We start from the raw sequence: 6000 nt of genomic DNA, 5'->3' as shown, positions 1-6000 counted from the left end.
GAGAATGGCAGAGTTCTAAGGCAAATGCAGGCGCCTTGGGTGGGTCAGGGGGGCTCTTCTGCATCACTGCTGTTGCCCTCCAGTGGCTAGGAGAGATTCCAACCTCAGGACTTTTCTGGTTCCTCCACAACCCACATGTTCAGGCTTACAAACAGCAAGATTTCCTCGCACCTCACATTCTAGATTTTTTCTCTATAAAGGGAAGTAATACAGCACAGTGGATCTGGAGTTTAAACCCTGCCTTTCCTAGCAGTGTGGAGGTTCCTCAGAAAATTAACAATAGACCTACCCTATGACCCAGCAATAGCACTGCTAGGAATTTACCCAAGGGATACAGGAGTACTGATGCATAGGGGCACTTGTACCCCAATGTTTATAGCAGCACTCTCAACAATAGCAAAATTATGGAAAGAGCCTAAATGTCCATCAACTGATGAATGGATAAAGAAATTGTGGTTTATATACACAATGGAGTACTATATGGCAATGAGAAAGAACGAAATATGGCCCTTTGTAGCAACGTGGATGGAACTGGACAGTGTGATGCTAAGTGAAATAAGCCATACAGAGAAAGACAGATACCATATGTTTTCACTCTTATGTGGATCCTGAGAAACTTAATGGAGACCCATGGGGGAGGGGAAGGAAAAAAAAAAGAGGTTAGAGTGGGAGAGAGCCAAAGCATAAGAGACTCTTAAAACTGAGAACAAGCTGAGGGTTGATGGGGGGTGGGAGGGAGGGGAGGGTGGGTGATGGGTATTGAGGAGGGCACTTTTTGGGATGAGCACTGGGTGTTGTATGGAAACCAATTTGACAATAAATTTCATATATTGAAAAAAAATAAAATAAAATAAACCCTGCCTTTCCTGCCACCACTATAAAGTCCAAAGGACTTTATAGTAGGTATATTAGTAGGTATCTCCTAGGGTTGTTGTGAAGGTAAATGAGATGATGCATATCCAGGAATTAGCACAGAGTCCCACACACAGTAAATGCTCAGCGATGTTAGAGAACGTGCCCACAAAGATGCTCACTGATGTGACTCAGAGCAACTCCAGCCCCTTCATTGTTACTTTCAAAGCCCTATAACATTCTGCACGAGAGAAAAGCCTGCTACTGTACCCTGAATGCCCTGCGACAGTCAAGTGGCCCTAGAAGACATCTACTGCAGGTGGAGAGGTCAGGAGGGGATTTGGCTCTCGCTTCAAGAACGGGGAAGGGGAGTGAGCATCTGGCAGCAAAGTCCCTTGAGGCCAAGTGGCAGCTGATTCACACAAATGGTATTTGGATCTAGGCGAGGGGAATAAGAGAGGAGCCTTCCCCTGCCTCCCGGAAACTGACTCCTCTCCCATCATCTCAGCTGCCATCTTTCATCACTCGGGCCTCCCCCAGATGTGGCAGCCAGCTTGCTCACACAGAATCCCCTCCCACACCAGCAGCATGTTGAGACTTTGCTGCCTGCCCAGCACTCGTAGGGGCTGGGCTCTGGTCCCTTGTATGAGAGGCGGAGAGCTACAGCAGAAAAAAGTGGGGATGAGGGAAAGGACTAAAAATCGTGGGGTTTTTTTTAATGCATCTGGAGAAAAAATATACCTCGTATGTAGGTAGTTTGGGTATTGTGGCAAGAAAAAATGCCCATGTTTAGCAGAGACTAGGACCCATGTTCACAGAGAAAAATCAAAGGTTGGGACAGCTAACAATGCAGAAAGGCAAAATTCTTCCACTTAAACAAGTGCTCCCAGTGAGTCATGGTTGGGGCAGCATTGGCTCCAGCATCAGTGAGACAATGATGTTTAGCTGCACACAGTGGGAATTAATTGGTTTCATTCAAAGTCACAGTGTAGCCACAGGGGAAAAAATTAATCTTCATTTAAGTATTACCACTACATTTTTCAAAATACAGAAACTTTTTTTCCTCTGTTCACATGCAGTTGTTTTCACATGAGGGAAATCCCACTTGGAAATTGTTCTGCCATCACACAACCCTTCTGAAAGTGGTCCATGGTAAATTAGTGTTGCCGAATTCCCACCTCATTCTAAAATGTTTTCTGGAAGAACTTCAGCACTCATTTCCAGTGGCTTCATACATGGACTCCAATACCAATGTTCACTTTTGGTGCATGGATGGGAAAATAAATGCTATTATTTACTAGGAGTCCCAGACCCCGTGCCTAGCATTAGAGGCTTTGCCTAATTTTGCAGATTACAAACATTAATCTCAGAGAGGTGACATAACAGATCTGGGATTCAAACCCACCCTAGTTCTCTGCAACTGTTATGTGACCTTGATAGAAGGTCATGTTCCACAGCTCCAGTCTTTATATTACAGTCTCGATGGCCAGAGTATCCAGCACATATTAGATTGTCAATAAATATTTATTCTTGGTCATCGGTTTTACTTCTTTAGGTAGGATGCACCTGAACTTACCTCCTCCTGGGTATTTTATCTTAGGCTAACCGAAGTAAAGCACTCAGCATCTGTAGTTCTCTCCAGAATTCTAAGAGCAAGATTAGAGTATAAAATGAAAATTATATAAAAAACACCAAATGAATCCTGTTTATTGGTTACTGAGAAAAGTAACAAAACTTGCGAATTCACATTGCTACTTGTTTGTCCTAGGTTTCTTCATAGCTTTTCAGTAGTCTCAAACGTGGGAAGGGAAATGGGTGAAGGGAAATACACGGAATTACTAAGGATGAGGAGAACCCAATGAAGAACTATTGGGTCTAGATGGTGGCTGGCTGCAAGCATTGGGATGCAGGTGCCAGCCATCCAGGTATCCGGTCATTTAGTTGCATGTTCTCCTTCCAGATGCCAGCACAGGCATTAGAGTCTCTTCCCGCCTCATCCCTGCCCATATCTCATGGCAATCCTAATCCTGTGAGGATGAAAATATTGTTACCCCTTTTTACAGATGAAATAACTGGCTTAAAGGACTCAAATAGTTTGTCCAAGATCTCAGAGCCACTGAGTGGCAGAGCTGGGTTACAACCAATTCCCTCTGAGCTCTTCGACTATTAGCTAATACCCTGTTCCAAATAAAACCTTATCAAAATTATACCTCAGGAACCTTCCTGGCTGAGATGGGTAATGGCCTATAGAGACTGCATTTCTGATCCAAATCAAACTTAGGCTGAAGGAGACAAAGCAAGGGCCAAAAACAATGATTCATTGCCTACCTTGTGAAAGATGATAGTAATTCTAGGTCAAAGTCTAATGAACGGATGTCTGCATAGCAATTAGCACTGCCAGGCACCCTGGCTGGCAGTCTTGGCAGAACGGCCATGGATTGTCATAGAAACCGGACTTCTCTCTGTCCCAAAGAGGAATCCACTTAGCTGGTCCAGGACAGAGCAGGCTGCTGCTGAGGGCTACACTTCTCTCCCAAGCTGGAATTCTGCTCCTTTAGTATCTCCCCAGAGAGAAGCAACTCAAGAAGTTGGGGGAGGGGGATCACAGCAAGACAGCATAGCTGTATATGAGTATATTAGTAAAAATATACTAGTAAAATGTATAAAAATATATATTTATATAAATATTTGTAATATATATTTTATGTATTATATGTTACAATATATAAATATATTACTTTATAATATATAAATTATTATATATTTATTAGTATATAAACTAATATAATATGTATTAAATTATATTAGTATATAAATATTAGCATATAAACTATATTAGTATATTAGTATAGTAATATTAGTATATAAAATAATGGATCATATATAATATATATTTATATAAAATATAAATTATATGATTATATAAATATATAAATAAAATATAAAATATATATTATATATAAAATATTATTATATATAAAGTATAATAAAATATATTACATATAAAACATATAATTTATATATATTATTATATTACATATTATTACATATTATCATATTACATATGTTTATTATTATAAAACATGAATTATATATATTATATAAAATATATAGATAAGGAGGGAGGGTCGGCGGCAAGATGGCGGCTTAGGAGGACGCTGGGCTCACCGCACGTCCTGCTGATCACTTAGATTCCATCTACATCTGCCTAAATAACCCAGAAAACCGCCAGAGGATTAGCAGAACGGAGTTGCCGGAGCCAAACGCAGACGAGAGGCCCACGGAAGAGGGTAGGAAGGGCGGCGAGGCGGTGCGCGCTCCACGGACTGGCGGGAGGGAGCCGGGGCGGAGGGGCGGCTCGCCGGCCAAGCACAGCCACCGAGTCTGGCTTGCAAAAGCGGAGGGGCCTGACGGACTGTGTTCCCACAACAAGCGCGACTTATCGTCTGGGAGGTCATAAGTTAACAGCTCTGCTCGGAAAGCGGGAAGGCTGGAGGACAAAGGGAGGGAGAGCTGCTGAGCCCCCTGACAACAGAGCTCAGTTTGGTGGGGAACAAAGGCGCTCGCCAGCGCCATCTCCCCCACCCATCCCCCAGCCGAAATCCCAAAGAGAACCTGTTCCTGCCGGGGAACTTGCTCGCTCCGCGCAAACACCCAACTCTGCGCTTCGGCGGAGCCAAACCTCCGGCAGCGGATCTGACTCCCTCCCGCTGCCACAGGGCCCCTCCTGAAGTGGATCACCTAAGGAGAAGCGATCTAAGCCTGCCCCTCCTGCCCCCGAGCACCTTGCCTACCCACCCCAGCTAATACGCCAGATCCCCAGCATCACAAGCCTGGCACGGTGCAAGTAGCCCAGAAGAGCCACACCACCCCACAGTGAATCCCGCCCCTAGGAGAGGGGAAGAGAAGGCACACACCAGTCTGACTGTGGCCCCAGCGGTGGGCTGGGGACAGACATCAGGTCTGACTGCGGCCCCGCCCACCAACTCCAGTTATACACTACAGCACAGGGGAAGTGCCCTGCAGGTCCGCACCACGCCAGGGACTATCCAAAATGACCAAGCGGAAGAACTCCCCTCAGAAGAATCTCCAGGAAATAACAACAGCTAATGAGCTGATCAAAAAGGATTTAAATAATATAACAGAAAGTGAATTTAGAATAATAGTCATAAAATTAATCTCTGGGCTTGAAAACAGTATAGAGGACAGCAGAGAATCTCTTGCTACAGAGATCAAGGGACTAAGGAACAGTCACGAGGAGCTGAAAAACGCTTTAAACGAAATGCATAACAAAATGGAAACCACCACAGCTCGGCTTGAAGAGGCAGAGGAGAGAATAGGTGAACTAGAAGATAAAGTTATGGAAAAAGAGGAAGCTGAGAAAAAGAGAGATTAAAAAATCCAGGAGTATGAGGGGAAAATTAGAGAATTAAGTGATACACTAAAAAGAAATAATATACGCATAATTGGTATCCCAGAGGAGGAAGAGAGAGGGAAAGGTGCTGAAGGGGTACTTGAAGAAATAATAGCTGAGAACTTCCCTGAACTGGGGAAGGAAAAAGGCATTGAAATCCAAGAGGCACAGAGAACTCCCTTCAGACGTAACTTGAATCGATCTTCTGCACGACATATCATAGTGAAACTGGCAAAATACAAGGATAAAGAGAAAATTCTGAAAGCAGCAAGGGGTAAACGTGCCCTCACATATAAAGGGAGACCTATAAGACTCGTGACTGATCTCTCTTTTGAAACTTGGCAGGCCAGAAAGAATTGGCACGAGATTTTCAGGGTGCTAGACAGAAAAAATATGCAGCCGAGAATCCTTTATCCAGCAAGTCTGTCATTTAGAATAGAAGGAGAGATAAAGGTCTTCCCAAACAAACAAAAACTGAAGGAATTTGTCACCACTAAACCAGCCCTACAAGAGATCCTAAGGGGGACCCTGTGAGACAAAGTCCCAGAGACATCACTACAAGCATAAAACATACAGACATCACAATGACTCTAAACCCGTATCTTTCTATAATAACACTGAATGTAAATGGATTAAATGCGCCAACCAAAAGACATAGGGTATCAGAATGGATAAAAAAACAAGACCCATCTATTTGCTGTCTACAAGAGACTCATTTTAGACCTGAGGACACC

The 6000-nt window shown here is 43.5% G+C and overlaps 1 long non-coding RNA gene across 2 annotated transcripts in view; it reads right to left on the bottom strand.

Moving 5' to 3' along the window:
* Nucleotides 1-2324: 2324 nt before the first annotated feature.
* LOC125172879 (uncharacterized) overlaps nt 2325-6000 on the bottom strand; it is a 68596-nt gene continuing 64920 nt past the window's right edge. Inside the window, exons 4-5 of one of the 2 annotated variants that reach the window (XR_007154859.1) lie at nt 3181-3473; nt 2325-2498 (exon numbers count right to left, since the gene is read on the bottom strand). This is a non-coding gene — a long non-coding RNA (uncharacterized LOC125172879). Of the gene's footprint in view, nt 3474-6000 lie in introns of both variants that reach the window. The other variant, XR_007154858.1, reaches the window with a different exon arrangement.

Source organism: Prionailurus viverrinus, chromosome C1 (assembly GCF_022837055.1).
Source record: "Prionailurus viverrinus isolate Anna chromosome C1, UM_Priviv_1.0, whole genome shotgun sequence".
NCBI lineage: Eukaryota > Metazoa > Chordata > Mammalia > Carnivora > Felidae > Prionailurus > Prionailurus viverrinus.
Note: the sequence above shows the minus strand (reverse complement) of the source record. Positions and strands in the feature narration are given on the sequence as shown.